Consider the following 20,945-nt stretch of genomic DNA (forward strand, 5'->3'; position numbering starts at 1 on the left):
AATATTGGCTACCTATGTTCCATGTCCTTAAATGAAAAACTATACGTATGCATTTTCATAATGTCATCTTGACTTCTATTACATGCATGGTAATCCATAAATTGTACCAAGCTAGTGCACCTGAATAATCATTGTAGACATGGAATAATGGGAATGTACCAAAGAACCTTACAAGGCACCTTTTTTATTATTTGATCTGATCGATATCTACTAATGTGACAATTAGGGCATTGTGTTGCGAATTTATGTTGTTTATGATATATAATATGATCATTGGGACATGCATGTATTACGTGATACTCCATTCTAATATCTTTCATAATGGTCAATAATTCTTAGTAAGAGTGAAGTAAAATGTTTCGTGGTGGTAAGAAAAACTCACCTATCAACCTATGGAAAAAAATTAATATAAATAACATTAATGGTACACTAACATAGAATATGACAAAAATGACACTATACCTTAGCATGTGTGAGATTGCTACATTAGATATGCCATTCATAACCTTTAAGTTTACCAACAAAAATATAACAGAGAGAAGCATTGTTTTAGAGCCTTGATATAGGGGCATGTATGCCTTTTCAATTACATTTATATGAAGGTTCTATTCATCATCATCATTAGATGCACTACTCTCATTGTCTTCATCAATTGCACTAGTAACATCTTCTTCAATCCTATTCTCTAGCACATTATCAGTTGCACCAATACCAAAATCTTCAATTGTGTACTCTCCCTTAGAATCATCTTCTTCCATGGAAGCATTAGCTTCTTCTTTGATATTCACATCTCCATATTCCACCATTTGGAAATCCACATTCACCAAAGGATGAAAATCCTTTCCACCTTTAATGTGATCATGTTTCCTACATTGTCTTTGAGCTATTGCGATTAGATTTTTTTTATTCTTTAAGCCCTTGCATTTTATGCAAGGACAATAACATTTTCTATCACCTTTTCTTTTGAATTGAGACCACAATCTAGCAATTGTCACCTTATTTTGTTCTGGTTTCATATTTTTAGGTGTGGACTTTCTTCATAGGCAAATATTTAGGCTATAAAATTATATCAAATGTAAACATACAAGAATTAGTAGTATCTTCTATATTATCAAAATAATTTAAACAATTAAATATTACTATCTCTTCGATAAGGGTACAATCTAAAAGAATCAATGAATTATATTATATATATATATATATATATATATATATATGTAAGAAAAGATTTCATTAAAAATAAATCACCATAGAGACATAGATCACAAGGGCACAACAAGAGACAAAATATATATTGATTGTTGAAATACTAAATGAATGCAACTAGAAAGTCTAGGTAGGGGTGTAGTTTATAACTTAATCAATGAAATATCTTTTAGTTTCCCTTCTATTCCCCCAACTCAGAATAACTTCCATTGTGCATCTCCATAGTTTGTCTTTATCATTGATTTATGTGTATGTAAAGAGGAGAGATTGAAGATCCTATGGTCAAAACACCACATCAAATCTACAAGTCAATTACACAAGCTACATATCCAACCATGAGTACAAGGAAGGAATTGCATATTTGTAGAAGTCAATTGGAGACATGGAGAGTAGAATGATGAGATTAGTCGATTCATCATTTATATGATTTAGATTAATCCAAACTACAAGTTATCATGGAATTAAGGCAGCTTGATACGTGGGTTGTCCATATCCAATAATGACAACCATAGAGTAAATTTCATAGTTTTACTTATCTATATTGGAAAAATGCTATTTTAGTCATGAGGTACCATATCTTTCTTATAGATGCTAAAAAACATTTGGTTTTATTTAATTTTCACATAAAAAAATAGTAAGATCTTGTAGTAATGTCATTCTCATTCTTTTTGAGTTCAATAGTGAGAAAATTCTTAGTTATTTTTTGTGAATAGAGAAGGTTATACCTAATTGTATATTGTACCAGCCACCTTAAAGTATGGAGCACAAGGATACTTGTGGATTTTGTGAAGAAACCTAAGAAAGATAACTAACAGTGGTAGTGATGGCTCAAAATAGTTATTCCTTCTATATCCCCCTTGCGACCCATAATATTGAAGAGATGATGTCTCAAATATAGCAAGCACTTGTTCAAGGTACAAACTATGTAGAGATGCACATTGATCATCTAAAAAAATTAATCCTCAAGTGGGTTTATAAACCCTTGTAAAATCTATAACTTTTCATGTTATTGTAACTTATAGGTATACCTTTTTTTATAAAATAACATGATTTATTCAATATAATCAATCGATATTGATGTTGGAAAAAAGAAAAAAATTATTTCTAATAAAACAGGTTAACAAGTTCAAAAGTATAAAAGTTAAGGTCACTCACAAGGAGTACACAAGGAAACTCCAAAAATGATACAATACCTATAACTTAAACTAAAATATTGATTATTCTATTTTGTTGAAGAAAATAGAGATATCACTCCAAATAAATTAGGTCAATGGAACTAAAACTAAAGCCAAAACTAGATGGAAGGTGAGGACTATTATCTTAAATTTAACACAAGTTTTTGTATACAATCTTAATAATAATAATCCTATAAGAGATTGCAAGTTGAAACATCTAATTTCTAAATTATTAATTTATCATGCTTCCTTCAACTATTAACAATTCTCTTTTGAGGTAGTGATTTAGTTTTATCTTATGTTACAGTTAAACCATTTCAAGTCTTCTTTGAAATGTTTTAAATGCAATAATACTCTTCTTGACTACGTTTGAGGGGTAGTATATAGTCCATTATTGGTCTATGATCAATATAATAATTTAAGTATGATTATAGTGGCATGACATGACTAATAAAGGGTAAAAAGGTGCTACAAACTGGTTCATATAGCATCTATCCCTTCTATTTCTTATTTTTGTATATACTATACAACTAAGGACTAGTCTCCTAACAAACAAATTATTTTGTTTATTGTGTTGCATTTATGACATTTTAAACTAAACCCATTATAAGTTTTGAAATGTCATTAGCATGCTAAATTCACACATCATGATAGGTTTATATCATGTCTTTTGGGAATTATATGGCTCCTATGCACCATTATACTCTTTTTGGCTAAGTGTCATGTGTGCGGTAGAGCCCATTGTTGCTCTATGATTAGTATTGTAAATTGAGCCATGATTCTAGGATGGAGGTAAGAATGAGAGATGATAAAAGGGCACCACTAGTAGAGGCATATTATAAAATTATCATGTTGTCTAAATGTAGATTGCTAAGAATTTATTTAAAATTTGTATATTTCTTTGTAGTAAAATAAAATCTAATCAAATTATATTGGAATATTTAAATTATATGAGGATTGTGTCAAAATATGAAATTAAATTAATAGATTAAATTTCCCCAAGTTTGCTAACTACCACATTTACAATGCAATTTTATCATGTAAAGGCATTCAAAGATTTAAACATATCACTGCATTTTTTAAAAACATACATCTAAAGTTGATAAATTCTCAAGATTAAACACAAGAATCTCATTTACAACCTACTATGCATTATTTATGTTTTAGATCCATCTAAACCATACTTCAAATCATAATGTAGTAGACCAAAAAAACTCTACACATTCCCAAATTTCCCCATTCTTGTGATAAAATAAGGATGGTATTCCACTAGTTTTTTCTATTCCTCAAGAAGTCACAATAGAAGTATTCATTAAATTTATTTACAATGGTTTCAATGGAAAGCTAAAATGCATTCAACTTTATCTTTTGCATTTCTTGTTCCATCTCTTTTACCTTCTCATTCATGTCTTCCCTTAAATAGTCTCTATTGTGCCCTAGTGATCTATGTCTTTGTTGTGCCACCTTCAAGAACCTTTAGTTCTCCATGGTAAATTTGTATTTGTTGTTACCCTAGATCTTTGACTCATGCTATGTAAACATCACTATTTTTCACAACATGATATTGACTGTTTACTTCGTATATTTCAGTTCATAAATTTTTAATGGGAAGATATGTTTAGATGTTGAAGTTTTGATTAGTGTAAAGGGATTTTATTCTTAGATTCTACAATTTTATTTAGATGTATACTGCCTGATTAAAAATAGGGATTTTAAGTATAAAATTATCATGTAATGAATGGTATAGATGTGAAAACTAGAACAAAATCTAGTTTTACACTACTATAGCTACTATTGATTGACCTAGGCTCCTGCTACCCCCATGAGCCCTTAATGTGGTTGTATGTAAGCAACAGGCCCTTAATGTGGTTTTATCAAAGGGTTTTATCCTTTGATTAATTTAGCAAAAATCTAATTCTCAAATAAGGAACAAAAAACAACAAATGAAAGTGTATCGACTCTTCAGTTGATGGATAGAGTACCAAAAAGAGAACAAAATGAAATGCATTTTAGGTTTCATTGTATTTTGGGGCTCCCTAACTCTATCTAAGTACCCCTTACTTGAGGAACAAAATTCTCTTGCTACATTTTCTCTTGTCAAATTTCTCTTGGTCAATGTTTCTCTTCTCAAGTTTCTCCTACCTGCAATCTGTCACATGAAAACAAAATTAAGTGTTTCACTTTTTTGTTTTGTTTATATTCCAACAATGTCAAAATTTTGACATTAAACTTAAGTGTCATCAAAATTTTGACAAAATAACATAAGTGTCATCAAAATTTTGACATAAAACTTAATTGTCATCAAAATTTTGATGTTATCAGGATCATATTAAAAAAAGTGAATTTTACAAGCCAAATTGACCTATCGTCAAAAGTTTAGGTAAAAAATGGAGGCCTAATGTATTAGTAAAGGCTATCCAATATAGGGATCATTCAAAGAGACTCAATGATTGAGGGGTTTGGAACTATGAATAGTGACTGACTTGTGATTTGAAGTTATCCAAAGTAATCCAAAATCCTTTTGATCTGATCTAATCTAACAAAAAATTTAAAGCTCTCACTTACTCCCTATTCAGATCCTAGAAAAAATTTATAACATGTTCCCTTCCTATTTAGCAATTTAGAGAATAACAATAGGAATTCAATTTAATCTATCAAAAAAATGTTTACTAAATATGGAACAACTCAACTAGTTAATAAGGAAAATAGTTCTACTTTAACAAATGTAAAAAATATTGCCCTAGGGCTCATGGGCAGAAGCATCATGTGAAGGATGTGAAGGTTGACAGTGATGATGAGGAGGATGTGGAGATGAAAGAGGAGGATAAGGAGATGTAGGAGGTAAATAAGGAAGATCAGGGAGGGAAGAACCACAAGAGGGAGGGTCTAGAGGATGAGAATATGTAGCAAGAATGGGATTTTTCTTCACTGCCTCTTTCTCCTATCCATACTCAAGCCCAACCTAAGGAGAAAAAAATGGATTCTGAGACTGAGGGTGGGGAGATGCAAGTTAAAGATAGGAGGAAAGCTTGGAAAAACTTTAATGTTAGGACCTCAAAAATGGGCATTTTTAGAGAGGCCATGAACCCACAGGTCCTTTTTGATAACCAAGAAGAGGAGCAGCTTGAAGAAATCATAGACTCGGCGATTGTGGCTATTTCAGATAATGCTAGGGAATCTGGGCTGAACCTTTTGAACAATGCCTGCAACAGTATGATTGATAACTTTAGATCAATTAAATGGCTTTTCTATGAGCTGGAGGAGGTCAAAGAGCAGGTGGGTCATATGGAGGATAACAAGAATGGAGTGGATTTTGATAATAGAGACGGCAATGGTGAGAGGCTCGGTCTAGCGAAGAGAAGGATTAACAACCTCAAAATCTACAATCGTAATCTCTCAAACCAGATGATATCGCTGCTAAGCTCCATTAACAACAACATTATTTCTTTAATTGGCTGGATCAAAGACAAAGTTATGAAGGAAGAAGAGGATGGAAAAGACAGAGAAAAAGCTAGACTGGTGGTTTGACACTACAAAGGACAACATCAACACTGGTCAGGACCAACAGGATCAAAGGGACCTCTAGCAAGAGGCTGAGGAGAACCAGATGGCCTATGAGGCTGCTCAGGCCATGCAAGACCTAGAGAGAAAGAACGAGGTCTAATCCACTGCCTATTCTTTTGTTTCAATCTATTTTTTGGCTTTTTGTCAGGGCTTTTGCCTTTTTCGTTTCTATGTAGTTTTTGTTCCTGGTCTTTTCTTTGTTCTTTGTTTCTAGGCTAGGCCTTGGGCTTATTATTAGCTTTTGAACTTGAACTCTTTTGGCTGGGCTTTTCACACTTACTATCAGCCTTGTTATTGTTTTAACTCTTGGGTTTTAGGGTCCCTGTAAAACCTGTTTATCTAGTCAAAAAAAAATGTAACAAATAATCTCATCTAAGAAAAAAAATTTAACTCTTAACTATATCCTTATATACTAAAAACTATTCAAACAAATAGCATCCCTACTTTTAACACATCTTGAATTAACAAGAATTGAAATGATTTCTACAACTGAAAATAATAAACTTTCTAAAAATGATAGTGATAGAATGTACCTTGACATCTAGATCCATATGGACATAATGAATTCCATATTCAATGAATTCAAAAAACAAATAAAATCCAAGTAATTCCTTTGATTACCCAAGATTTAATGTTGAGTCTAAATAAACTTACTAACTATAGAATACTAACAAACCATCAACTAGCTTCCTAAATTATCATACTTTTAACTAGCTTGCTATTACTAAGTAGACCATTATAGATGTGCATACTGAAAATAGAGCAACAATGGAATATATATAGTATTCCTTATTTGAAAAACAAAACAATAATCTAAATGTTCAAGATTGACCAAAACAAAACAAAATAGAGTTATCAGTCTTGTTAGTTGGACCAATTATATCAAATGCATGTCAAATTCTTCTTCGCTTGATTGATTGTATTCTTCTAGTTCTTCCATTCAAACATCATTTATGTGGAACTCTTTGTAAATAAATTTTGGCATCTTTCCAAATATTTTGTTGTCAAATATGTGAGTATCTTAGAAAATGGTAAAATGCATAATAATACCATAGATTTACAAAATCTATTCAAATTGATAAGAAAAAAATAGGCATTATAATTTGAATAAATACATTAGTTCATTAATTCAAAATTAACTTTAAGAGTCAATAATCTAAGTATAAATGCATATAAGTCTTATTATTTACACATATTAATATTTAAAAGATGTCTTTTGGGTTATTGAAAATAGGAATAAAAGATGTATTAACTAATGTTCATCAAGTTATTGGCTCTCAAGTAACCCAAATTCATTAGCTCATTATTTTTGCTCAAATATTATCCCTTCTCAATCATCAATTGATATAGAGACCATAGAGGAAGATAAGCTTGAGCACCAGCTACGCAAGTTCAATGGTTGTGACTATCTAAATGAATCCTTTCTACTCAAGGATTTCTTCACAAGGGATCAGGAGAAAATAGTCCCACATGATTTTGAGGCTTTTCTAGATGAGCTCTTCAAGGATAATTTGAATTCAAATCAGAATAACCTTCCTTAGAATACCATCCAAAGTACTATGATGATAGAATATGTTAGGGACAATGAAATTGATGGTCAAATGAGGTTGTTCAAACCATCTCTTTGGGAGGATTTGACCATAGTTTGATACTATCTATCAAAAAAAATCCTAATCAAAAGGCTCGGTGTAGTCTGATTCTCAAAAAGAGAGGGAGAAAACCTAAGGGAGATAAAATCAAGATAGAAATAGCAACAGGAATTCAATCCACACAGGATGACAAATTTACACCTACCAAAAGATTAACAAGGAGAACTAAGGGTTCTCATTGTTAGCAATGAGAATCACTGCTTAGAATGTCAAAGGCTTAAATGACTCTAACAAAAAAAATAGAATCAAATCTGAGCTTGGTTCTATGAGAGGAAACATCATTTTGTTATAGAAAACAAAAATGTCTCAAGAGAAATATGATAAAACAATTAGCAAATAGCCCCAGTGCAATTCAATTCATAGGTAAGGCAATGGTGCTTCAGGTGGTCTTATTATATTATGGGATCCAAAAGTAATTCAAAGTCAACACATAGATCAACAAGACAATTGGCAATGATTAAGTATGATGAGGTTTGATCTCTCTTTCATTTTACTAAATGTTTATGGTCCCACAGCAACACTAGACAAACTAAGATTGTGGAAACATTTGACACATGTCATTCAATCACAAAATAACCATCTTATTATTCTAGGTGGATACTTTAATGCTATTTTAAAACCATTAGAAAAACTTAGCAGAATATGTCCTCTCGTGAAAGCTGTCCAAGATTTTACCAACTTTCTAGAGGATAATAACTTATTGGACATCAAGCCTAAGAATGGTGCCTTCACATGGACCAAAAATAGGGCTAAGTTTTCTCAAATTGTAGTCAGATTGGATAGATTCCTTATAACTTAGGGTTTGAATCTATCAAACATCACATTTCAATCTGAAATTATGGCCCATCCAAGCTTAGATCATTTTCCTATTGCCATACAATTATTATGACCACTGGAAAACCTAGGATTCCAGCATCAACCTTCTTTTAAATTCAAAAAGATATGGCTCTTTCACCCTTAGTATCTACCATTACTTTAACATTGGTGGGTTAATGCTCCACTCTGTGCTAGTTCAAAAATGTATCATTTTTCTACAAAAATGAAGTTTGTTAAAAACACATTAAAAGTTTGAATCAGATGGTCTTTAAAAATATCTTTAAATAAAAAGACATAGTTAAGGATCATTTGAAGGAAATTCTTGAAACCAATATCAAATAGAGTATGAATCAAGATAATTTGGTCAAATAAAACAAGCTCCAATTAGAGTGGGTAGAACTTTGTACCAGCTCTTGATATTTTTGGTTGAAAGAGGATGATAAGAACACTAAGGGCTTGTTTGGCTACAAGAATTGCCAAATCTAGTATTCATCTAAGCTAGAATAAGCTTGTGCATTCTTAAAATAAGTTCTAGAATATCATTTAGACCTATTTGGTTGACCTAAAATAGAGTCAAAAGATGCATATTCTATGTTTGGTTGCAACAATTGAAATAGGAATTGGAATAAGTTTTGTTTTAAAATTTTAATAATTAAATTATTATTTTTAGTTTGCTAATATTTTAAATAAATAAGATTTTTTATTTATGAAAACTGGATTTTTTATTAAATTTTTTTAAGCCAAATTATTTTAATTAGCATTTATTTTAATTTTTAAATTGACTTTATAAGTGAAATATATACCACAACCTTTGAAATTCATCAAAATTCAAAGGACATATTATATTGTATATTATAAATTTAATTCTAAATTAAATCAAATTATTTTAATGAATATAAGATCAAAACTAAAATAATTTTATTTTTAAATATATTAAAGAAAATATAAAATACAAATAAGTCAAGATCATTAATATGATATTTAAATGACCTTTCAACAAAGTTTTAATTATAAGACATAAGATTTATTTGTAAAGATAATTTTATGAAAGTTTTGAAAAGATATCAAAATTGATATTATCTTTTTTGTCATTTAAAAAAATACATATTAAATGTTAAATAATGTTGACCTAGTTTATATCTAATGATGAACGAAGAAAATAGCCCAAAAATGCATTTGAGTGACAAAATACACTCAAATGGCAAAGTCATGGACCCGACAACCCATCAAATTGGGTTTATTAAAAAATGGAATAAGAATAAGTTATTCTTATTCCACCTTTTTTTACAAATTCTACTATGCTCATTTTGGGTTTAAATTAGGATAGGCAAATTCTAATTCCAATTTTGTATTTTGCAAACAAACATCAAGTTGGCGAATGTGGGTATTTAGATTTTCCTATTCTAGCCCAATTCTTGCAACCTAATGGGGCCTTAATACTTCCATGCTTATGCTAAACAAAAAAGGGCCGCCGATCGCATCTTCAATATCAACAATGTAGAAAATGGGCTTCCAATTTTAGACTCTCAGGAGATTCAAGAGGAAGGGGTTAGATTTGTTAAAAACTTATTATCTCCTACTATTTTTCCTATTTTCCATGAAGCACAATCATACGGTCTTCTCAATGATATACCCTCTCTAGTTTTAGAATTTGATATGCACAACTAATGGCTCCCTTCACATTGCATGAGCTTAGGATGATAGTTTTCTCCTTGCCTCTAGATAAAGCCCCTAGGCTAGATGGATTTTCAGCTTTATTTGTTCAAGCATGTTGGGACCTCTTAGGTTGGGATTTACTTAGGGTTATTGAAGAATTGGGAAAAAGTAAAGCTATGTTAGAATACTTTAATATGACTAATATAGTTAATATCCCCAAGGTTAAGTCTCCCAAAACCTTTTCAGATTTTAGATCAATTTCATTATGCAATCCTATCTACAAAATTGTTATTAAATCCATACATCTAAGAATACAACATCTGATACCTAAACTATTCTCACTTGAGCAAGGTGGTTTTTTCCATAAATGAGAAACCATGGATGGTGCGTTAGTTACCCATGAGGTTCTACACTCAATTAATTCCTCCAACTCTTCAAATTTCATTATTAAACATGATATGATGAAGGCCTATGATCGAGTCTATTGGGAATTCCTTTTCAAAGTTCTCAATGGATTCATATTTTCAAAAAATTGGTGCAAATGGATCAGAGCTTGTATTTTAGGAGCATGGTTCTCAGTTATTATAAATGGAATCCCTGTGGGTTTCTTCTCTTCACCACAAGGGGTCAAGAAAGGAGATCCTCTATCCCTGGTAGTGTTTATTCTAATGGTAGAAGCACTTAATAGATTTATTTAACAACATTCTCTTAGCCATTATCAAGGTACAAAACTTGGGAGTTTAGACATTTTGGTTACACATTCATTATTCACTAACGACATATTGCTTTTTGGGTCATCCTATGTGAAGGAAGCCAAGTAGATCAAACATGTAAAAATTAATGAGAATAAATCAAAGATATATCTTTTTAATAAAAAACAAATTGTTTCTACAAGGATTGTTAATATTTTGGGGTTCTCACAAGATCATCTCCCCTCTATGTACCTAGGTATTCCTTTCTTCATAGAGGATAACATAACAAGCTACTAGTTTCTTGTAATTGATAGAATTAAAGCTAGAGTTATGGCTTGGAAATCCAAATGGCTCTCACTAGCTAGCAAAATTATTCTCATCAAAATAGTGTTGTTCATTATCCCAAACTACTATCTTTTAGTGCTAAAAGCTCCGCCTTCAGTGATTCAAACAATCCAAAAGATGATTGGAGAATTCTTATGGTCTAGAAACAGTAATGGAGGAAATAAAATATGTCTCATCTCTTTGGAAGATATGGCTCAAGTGAAATATTTGGGTGGGGTTAGAATTCATGACTTAGTACAAAGATATAAAGCCTTCAAAGCCAAATTAGTCTAGCAAATATATTCTAAACCTAGAATAAATGATGCCAAATTATGTAATACAAGTACTTATACAACAATTTTTTGTCAAGAGTATTCTCATTGCAACACCCCCCGAAAGGCTCGGCACTATGGGACTTTATGATGACTTCCAAAGACATTGTAACTAACTATCTCCCATGGGAGGTAAACAGTGGCCACCAACTCAAATTTTGGAAAGATTCTTGTAATGGATCTCCTTCTCTTCTCAAACTAGGCCCAATGGATATCTTGATCTTCTCTTTGGAAAACTCATGGGGAAAATGTTTGATTGATATTTTCCCTAAAGTTTGTTTATTCTCCAAAAAAGTGATTTGAAAGGACTTAAGGGAGCTACCTATTTCACCCATTGATCAAGACAAATTTCATCAACTATTCTCAAGTTTAGTGGTTTATTTTTCTAGATAGGAAGACTGACTAATCTGGGCTTCGAGGGAAAATGGCTCATATTTAATCAAAGAGGGTTATGAGATTCTCCAAAGTAGGAAGCTAATAAAACCCCTTCCCATGCATTCTCATTTTTCTAGAATCAATTTACTCTCATGAAATTTGGGTGCTTTACTTGGATTGCTTTGAAGAAAAGAGCCCTTACAAGTGATAGACTTTCTAAATTCCATATCTTGCATCCCTTTCACTAGCATCTTTGTGATCAAGAACTTGAGGATGGAGACCATCTCTTTTTGAATTATCCTTTTGCATAGCAATGTTTCTTTTTATCCTAGATAAACTAAAGTACTCTACCCCCCTCCCTAATAAACTATGGGATCTCTTCCAATCTTGGCTAGAGTTGTATTCTAATTCCTTTTTCTCCAAAATTTGGACCTACATCTTGACTCTAATTATTTGGTCTCTTTGGTGGGAGCTAATAAGAGGATTTTTTGCCAACATCCTTCCACTATTGATAGTGTTTTCATCACCATTGAAAAGTCTATATCTGAAGTTGTTAACACTAATCACACTAAACAAAAATGCAACCCAATTTTGTCTAATTAGGATAGAACTATTCTTTGTGATTGGAAAAACATACATGTGCTTATTGGATGGTGCCAAAAAACATATGCTTCCCCTTCAATGTCCAGAGACAAAATCTACTAGATTCCACCTAACTCTAGATATGTTAAACTTAACTTTGATGGTGCATCAAGGGGCAATCCAAGTGAATCAAGTGTAGGTTCTTGCATTCGAGATCATTATGGTGTTGTGTTTGCTATTTAATATGATCCCCTGCCTTTGGGATCAAACAATATAGTAGAAGCATATACTCTCTTCCTTGGTCTAGTTCTAGACAAACAAGGGAGTTTTTGACTAATATAAGTTGAAGGTGATTCCACGGTTATCATCAATGCCTGTGTAAAAAGAGAGTCACACAACTAGAATTTGGCCTACATCCGTCAACAAATCTAGCATCTCCTAGACACCTTTGAAGGAGTTCTTATTTCACACAGTCATTGTGAATGGAATGCCCTTGCTAATTATCTTGCAAATCTAGGTTGTAATAGTTGTTCGTATGATGAAATTTATCTAGCACATGCTACTAATAATAATGTATATTTGCAAAAACTAATTGTTGATGATAAGAAAGCTTGCAGCCATCAAGAGTGATTTGGGTTGTAATGCCACTAATTTATGAAAGGGAGGTTGATCACTGATTTACGACACACATATTTCCATATTAGGATACATTTCTACATCTTGGTTTTGGCAGTCCATCCTTTCACTTCCCATGAATTGGCTATTTACTTAGAATGATATCCAGTATGAACTCTTTGTTGGGATGTTGATTTGTCCAACTATGTATGTGCAAAGTTATAAGCTCTTTATATCAACATTATTCTTGGCACTGCGATGCACTAAATTTTGGAATCAAAAAGGATCTCTCATCTGCAAAGTGCCTTTGATGCATCTCATGCAATTTGATTCAAGGAGCTTCTTACCTTTGGCTTTTGGATAGCATTTTATGTTTTGTTGGTTTCCAACTTGGAATGTACATGATTTATCTTTCTGGTTGGGTTATTGTGAATTAAGGTTCTCCTTTAGTAATTATAATGACAAGGATTCTAGGTTTTCTTACCTAATTCCTTCCCAGATGAGTCTTTGAATCAGAGTAATTATATATATATGGTGGTCACCTCACTTTTTCTTTAAAAACCAAACTAATGCTCATCAATACCCAAATACATGTGATGTTATTACTAATATCAAATATAGATATGATATAATTTGAATAAAGATCTCCTTAATAATATATAGCAATGCCCAAATGAGGTCTCATACTTATTGAGATAAAATATCATCAATAAACCCTCAATAATATGCAATCTTATCAATGATGATGTCTACCACTATTTGAATAAATTGTTATCACTGTATAGTAGTGTATGTTCAAGATTGTGATTGAGATTGAATAATATGTATTTTGTCCAAGTAAAGGATATAATTCATATGAAATGTCACCCTAAGTTTATTGGGCATTAATAATAAACTAATCTTATAATGGGTAGTCATATCCACATAGGCACATGACCCTATATGGTACATGCCACATAGAGTCACATCTCTACATTGATATGACTCATGACAACATATTTTTATTAATTGGGTTGCTTGAAAAAACATATCAATACATTGCATATTACTTACTTTTGCATCTACGATCAGATTGGTCATATTTTAGTTCATTACTATCAACCATCTAGAGAAGATCACTCATGCAATATTATGTGCAGATAATTCTAATCATTCTCATACTCATATCACAATATAGGTATTATGAAGAGAAATAATCACCTGCATATATATTATAGAGATAAAAGGCATTTTCAATCTTTCTACAATAAGATCACATATTCCTTAACATGGTATCAAAGCCAATTTGGTAGAATAAGTGTTAGATAGATGATGATATTTTATTCAAGATCACTAAAATATTTTCTTGAACAAATCAATCATGGTTAATTATATTAGAGTTGAGGATAGACTGGAAGTAACCTCTAACTTTGTTTCATGGAAAATTCTAATTATCGCAATACTTCAAAAACTCAAATTGGAGTCATTTAAAGAAGAAAATAAGAAAATGCTTGAAGATGAAGTAGAAAAGACAACATGGAAAAGGTGTAACAATAAGGCTAAGAAAATAATCATTGATGGAGTTAAAGACCATATTCTTCCATAAATATAAAAACTAACTACTTCTTATGAAGTTTTTAAAACTATTTAAAATACATGTAGATTGCCTACATTAAAACAATAACTCATAAGCATCAAAATGGATAAAAGAGATACAATTTCATTGTATTTCTAAAAAATAAATGAGTTAAGGGACCAACTCTCTGCCATTGGAAATAATGTAAACATTTTGGAACCATCTCTAATAGCCCTTAGAGGCTTACCATTATCATGGGGATCTTTTATCTGATGCATCAGTAATCCCTCTTGACACAAATTTGATCAACTCAAAAATTATTTCACTTAAGAAGAGTCTCAATCAATCTCAAGAGGTATAATCTCTAATAAGGAGGAAGGGGTTCAAGCATTACATTTGAAATCAAATAACAAGAAAAATAAATTCAAAAGGAAGAGAGGAAAGAAAAATACAAAGTACAAGAAAATAGACCTATCAAAATTTCAATGTGAAAATTTTGGACATACTCACATGTATTATCCTAAAAGGAAGAAAAATCCTATCAACATGGCTGAAGTCAAAGAAGCAAAAAACTCACTATTCTTCCTTGCCTTATCAAGTGAGTTAAACACTAATTGAAATATCTAGATAGTGGATAGTGGAGCATCTAGGCATTTAACTAGATTTAGAGATTAGTTTAAAATAGTTGAGGGATATTCAACCAAAGAAGTAACAATAGGAGATAACTCCACTTATCTTTTGAAAGGAATCAGGGCCTTCTTAGTTTAATTGAATTCTGGAGTTAAGTTACACTTAAAACATGTCCTATTTGCTCTTAGAATCAAGAGAAATCTCACCTCTATATTTTGTCTAGCAAATCAAGGGTATCATGTTGTCTTTCAATAAAAAATATTTCCAAGCTGGTCTAACAATTCAAACATTAAAAAGGCAATTTCTATTGGATTTAGAGAAGGGAGTCCATACAAACTGTATAATTCCTCAAATCTATCCCTAAACCATGAAATTGGGAAAACAAATGAGATTTGGCATAGAAGACTAGGGAATCCAATTTTTTTAGCACTAACTTCTATAAAGAAAAATGTAAAAGGATTACCTAACCTTAAACCTGATCATGAAGGGATATGTAAAGGGTTTGCATTAGGAAATAACCCTAAAACTTGTTTTCCTCATAGTGAAAACAAATCACAAATATCTTGAACTCATTCATACTGACCTATGTGGGCCCACGTCAGTACCTTCATTAGGAGGATACTCATACTACATCAACTTTGTGGATGATTATTCTAGGAAAAATTAGATATATTTCCTTAAAATAAAATAGGCAAATGAAGTTCTATCCAAATTCAAAGAATTCAAAGCCTTAGTTGAAAATCAAACTAGGAAGAAGATCAAAATTCTAAGATCTAATAATGGAGGAGAATACATCTTAGAAAACTTTAAAGAATTTTGCATATATGTTGGGATTAAGAGAGTGTATATTGTACCATATAATCCTCAATAGAATGGAGTAGCAGAAAGGAAGAATATAACTATTATTGAAGTAGCTAAGGCTATGATGCATATTTTGTATCCTCAATAGAATGGAGTAGTAGAAAGGAAGAATATAACTATTATTGAAGTAGCTAGGGATATGAAGCATAATCAAAATATGCATACAATAATCTAGGCTAAAGCATCCAATATTGTTGTATATATTTAAAATAGAGGCCCTCATGCAATTCTAGAAAATATAACACCTAAAGATTACTTCTCAGGGAACACACTTTATCTAAGTCACTTGTTAATCTATAGTTGTCCTTTATATATTTATATTCCTAAGGAGAAAAGAACTATACTAGACCTCTGATGAAAGAAATGCATATTTGTCGGATATAGTGATTCTTCCAAATTCTATAAAGTATATGTGCTAGGGTCAAAGATAATTGAGATAAGTAGAAATTTCAAGTTTGATGAAGATATTGCATAAAAAAATTCTAAAGATATAGAAGAACCTAATGATGATTCCATTCTTAAGGACAATGAAAATTCTATGATTGAGAGGAAGAGTTGCACAGAAGATCATGGACCCACAACACCTAATCCTAAGGATAACTCACTCAATAAGAACAGGCATCTATGGTAAAGAAATTTTTTTGAAGAAAACAATGTGGCTGCTGATGAATTCCTTAGAAAAACCAAGAAGACAAGAAATTGTTCATGTTGTGTTACTCACACAAATGTGTCAACTAATTTTGAATCTTATGATGCTTAAGAAGCCCTAAAATCCCAATCCTAGAAGGATGCCATGATTAAGGAATATCAATCTATATTAAAAAAAATGATGTTTAGGATATTGTACCAAGATGCAAAGAAATATCAATTGTCTCCTCAAGATGGTAGTATTTAAAAATATAACAAGGCCATATTTGTGGCTAGAGGATTTTAATAGAATGAAGGAACTAATTATGATATAACATTTTCTCTTGCTTCCCATTACAAATTTGTCATAACCATAATTAAGATAATTGCATCCAAAGGTTGGAAGGTACATAAGATGGATGTAAAGAAAACATTCCTAAATGGAGTCATTAATAAATAAATATACCTAGAACAACTATAAGGATTTGTTATCCATGACAAGGAATCACATGTGTACAATTTGAAGAAAGCTCTATATGGTCTTAAACAAGCCCCTAGGGGATGGTATGAGAGAATAGATAGCTACCTCCTTATATTAGGGTACTCAAGAAATGAAGTGGATCCTAACATATGATTCAAGAAATCAGAGGGAGATATACTAATATTGGTTCTCTATGTTGATGATATTTTGATAACAAGCAACAACCACCCTATTTCTAATTGTAAGTTAGACCTTATATCTAAATTTGAGATGAAGGACTTAGGTCTTGTACATTACTTCTTAGGATTAGAAGTAAGACAAAAGGAAGAATGTATTTTCCTAAACCAAGGGAATTATAGTATTGACATGTTGAATAGATTTGATATGATGGGGTGCAAAATACGATCCATGCCTATGGAGACAAATCTTCATAAACTAAAAACTTAAGTAAATGAGTCTGAGGAAATTGATCCTATTATGTATTATAGATGATAATTGGATCCTTAACATACTTGGTGAACACACATCCTGATATTTTCTATACTACAAATGCACTTACTTAGTTTATTTGTGAACCTAAGAAGATTCATCTCATGGAAGAAAAGTACATTTTGACATACTTGCAATGCACTATTGGACTTGGTCTAAAATATGATAAATTTGAGTTACAACTCCATGGTTTTCAGATTTTGATTAGATAAGATGTTCTATTGATCATAAGAGCACTGCAGGATGTTGTTTTAGTCTTGGTTCTACAATGATATCATGGTTTAGTAATACACAATGTTTTGTCACTCTAAGTTCCACTAAAGTAGAGTATGTAGTTGCATCAGTGGGAGCTTAAGAAGTAGTATGGTTGAGGAAGTTAATAGTTAGGCTATTTAGGAAGCCTCTAAAACCCATAGTTATATATTATGATAATCAAAGTTGTATCAAACTCTAGGTGAATCCAGTCTTCCATAACATATCCAAGCATTTAGAGATACATGTTCACTACATCAAAGATATGGTAGATAAGGGTGTCATCAAGTTCAAATATATTAGTACTAAAGAGAAGTCTACTAACATATTTACCAAACCTCTTGCAAAGATAAAAGTGGATTACTTTAGAGGAAAACTTGGTATGATAATACTATAATACGTTCAAAGAGTTACTAATGTTCGCATGCATTTATTTGTGGAAAGATGGTGATATTTCATTTTGTAAAATTTTAGGTCTCTATTTTTATATGCCTAAAATGTGAGCACACTTCTATAAGTCATTATATCAAAGATTGCTCAAGAATGAGGTCTCAAATGGTATCTCATAGCTCTCTATTCATGGAGTGCAAGGATTTGTGATGGAGGCCCTCAGTTTGACCTAGTTTGTGCCCATACAAGTACACCATAAAATGAGAGATTCAAAGATCAAAATATGAATGCAAATGAAGATGCAAACTAATCTAAATGATGATAATGCAAAGCAATGCAAGAAAGGAAATCTAATCTACGAAAGGAAATAACAATGTAATATTAATCTATGAAAAAAAATATAGATCTAAGCTAATATGAAAATGCAAGGATGGATCATGATGATGGAAGCCATGGATGTATGAGAGAAGAAGACGAGAAGATAAAAGTTTTACACAAAAATCTTTAGTTCTCAAACTCCTCCAAAAATCACTCTCCAAACCTGTAGCATAACCATAGCATAATTGTGGATGTCAAAAATGGGGAGAGGACTCTCCCTTATAAAGAAGAATAGACAATTAAGATTAAGAGGCAATAAGATTTAATAAAGGGTGGAGAAAGAATGATCTGTGTGAGACAAAATTCCACCAATGAGAAAAAAAGGAGGATAATTAAATAGAATCCCACTTAGAAATATGTGCATTTAAGTGTAGAGAAAAAAGATTTATTTAATTTTTATTTAATTTATTTCCTTTTTTCAAGTGGGATTTTATTTATTTAATTAAAAGAGGGATTTTCTTTTAATTCAAAGGGAGAAAATTCTTTTAATTAAATAGGAAATATTTAATTAAATGAAATATGGGGTTTTTCTCTGAATTAATTAACTGTGGATTAATTATTTAATTAAAAGACAGGTTGTTTTTAATTAAACAAGACTTAGGATAAAATGATCAAACCTTTGGAAAATAATTAAATAATTAAATTAATTACAATTTGATCAAAGAAAATGATTTGAATTGATTTAATAAAATATTGCAAACCATTTATTCAAGAAATTTGATAAATTGAATAATGGGGGCCCATAGTCTATGTGACTATTTTAGGGTGCATACATTTGTCCCTCTTTGACTAATGTGTGATCAATTTGGGAACACATGTAGTCAAAGAAAGAAATTGAAGTGTGAGATCGATTTGGGATCACAAAACAACCTAAATGTGTGGTTCATTCAAGAGCACATTAGAAAAAAGAATATAAATAAATTTTGACTTTAAAAAGTTGAGGATAAAATTGATAAAATTGAATCAAGGATTGAAGTTGATAGGTATTTCCCCCTTGTGATCGAAATTGAAATGAGATAGAGGAGAAACAACAAATTGATAAATTTGATCAAATCAAACAAAGGATAAAGTTCTTGATGTAAGATGAAAGATATAAGAATCAAAGAACCAAGGTAGATCATCAAGCATGAAATATTATGCCCCAAAGTTGAATTAGAAGAAAATAAGTGCGGTGAAAGTGAATGGAAGGTAGAAATTTGGAAGATATGGAAAGAAATAAAAAGAAGAAAAATAAATTTCCATAAGAAATAGGATGCCCCAAAACCAATCAATTGTTTAAGATAGAAATTTTGATTGTGATCATGAAAGAAGATAAGGAAATGAAGATCAAAACATGACCATAGTTGATTAAAAGTCCATAATAAAGATGAAGGGAAAACTCTCTCAAACTCATAATGCAGCCTAAAAATGCAAACTAACATGAAGTCTAATAATGCAAGCTACATGAAAATGCAAAGGTGTAGTTGCAATAGAGCAATTGTAACATAGGATTTTGTGTTTGTCATTCATTAGAGAATGTTAAAGAACTTATTTTCATCATTGGTCCATTATCAACAGACATCAAAAAATCACACAAGCATTACTAGTCACAAGCACAACTATGAAGATATGAATGTGATTTATATTAGATTGGAATGTGGAAAGATTCTAACATAAGCATCAAAGACATAAAGGTCAAGATGACTTCAATATTAACTTACCCAATTGAATAGAGCAAAATCATGCTCACACCAAGGCATAGATGCCAGGATGACCATAAGAATAGTTGTGCAAAAAGAGTCAAGGATGATGCCTCAAATATCCTAAGTGTTTTAAGGATATAAAAAGAGATACTCTAGAGTTTCAAGACCACAACCACAAGCAGAAAAAAAAATTTAAAAATGCCCCATGCCCCAAGTCCTCTAGCTATGCATCCCAGAGAGACTTAGCAGACAAGAACACTCAAAAACAATTAATAACTGTTAGCACACAAGGAAAATATCATGGCATAGGTCAAGCATTAAGTTTTTATGTTTAAAAATTCAAGTTTGTTAACTGATACTAAGTTCTGAGGATAACGATCAAATGCTTGCAAGAAAGTAAGATCACATTACAAAATTGGGTAAGACAAAACCAATAAGTGTTGAAAAACACTTGACGTCAGGGGTTGTATTGCAAAATACAATTGGGGTGGTGTTGAAAAACACCATTTGCAAGGTGTCCTAAAGACAAACGTAGCAAAGAGACCAAGGTGAACACACTTATTCCCACTAGATAAAGACCAATTCCAAACCAAGGCAACAAGGACAAGGCATGA

This window comes from Cupressus sempervirens, chromosome 6, assembly GCF_028749045.1.
Source record: "Cupressus sempervirens isolate cs-2001-9-10 chromosome 6, ASM2874904v1, whole genome shotgun sequence".
NCBI lineage: Eukaryota > Viridiplantae > Streptophyta > Pinopsida > Cupressales > Cupressaceae > Cupressus > Cupressus sempervirens.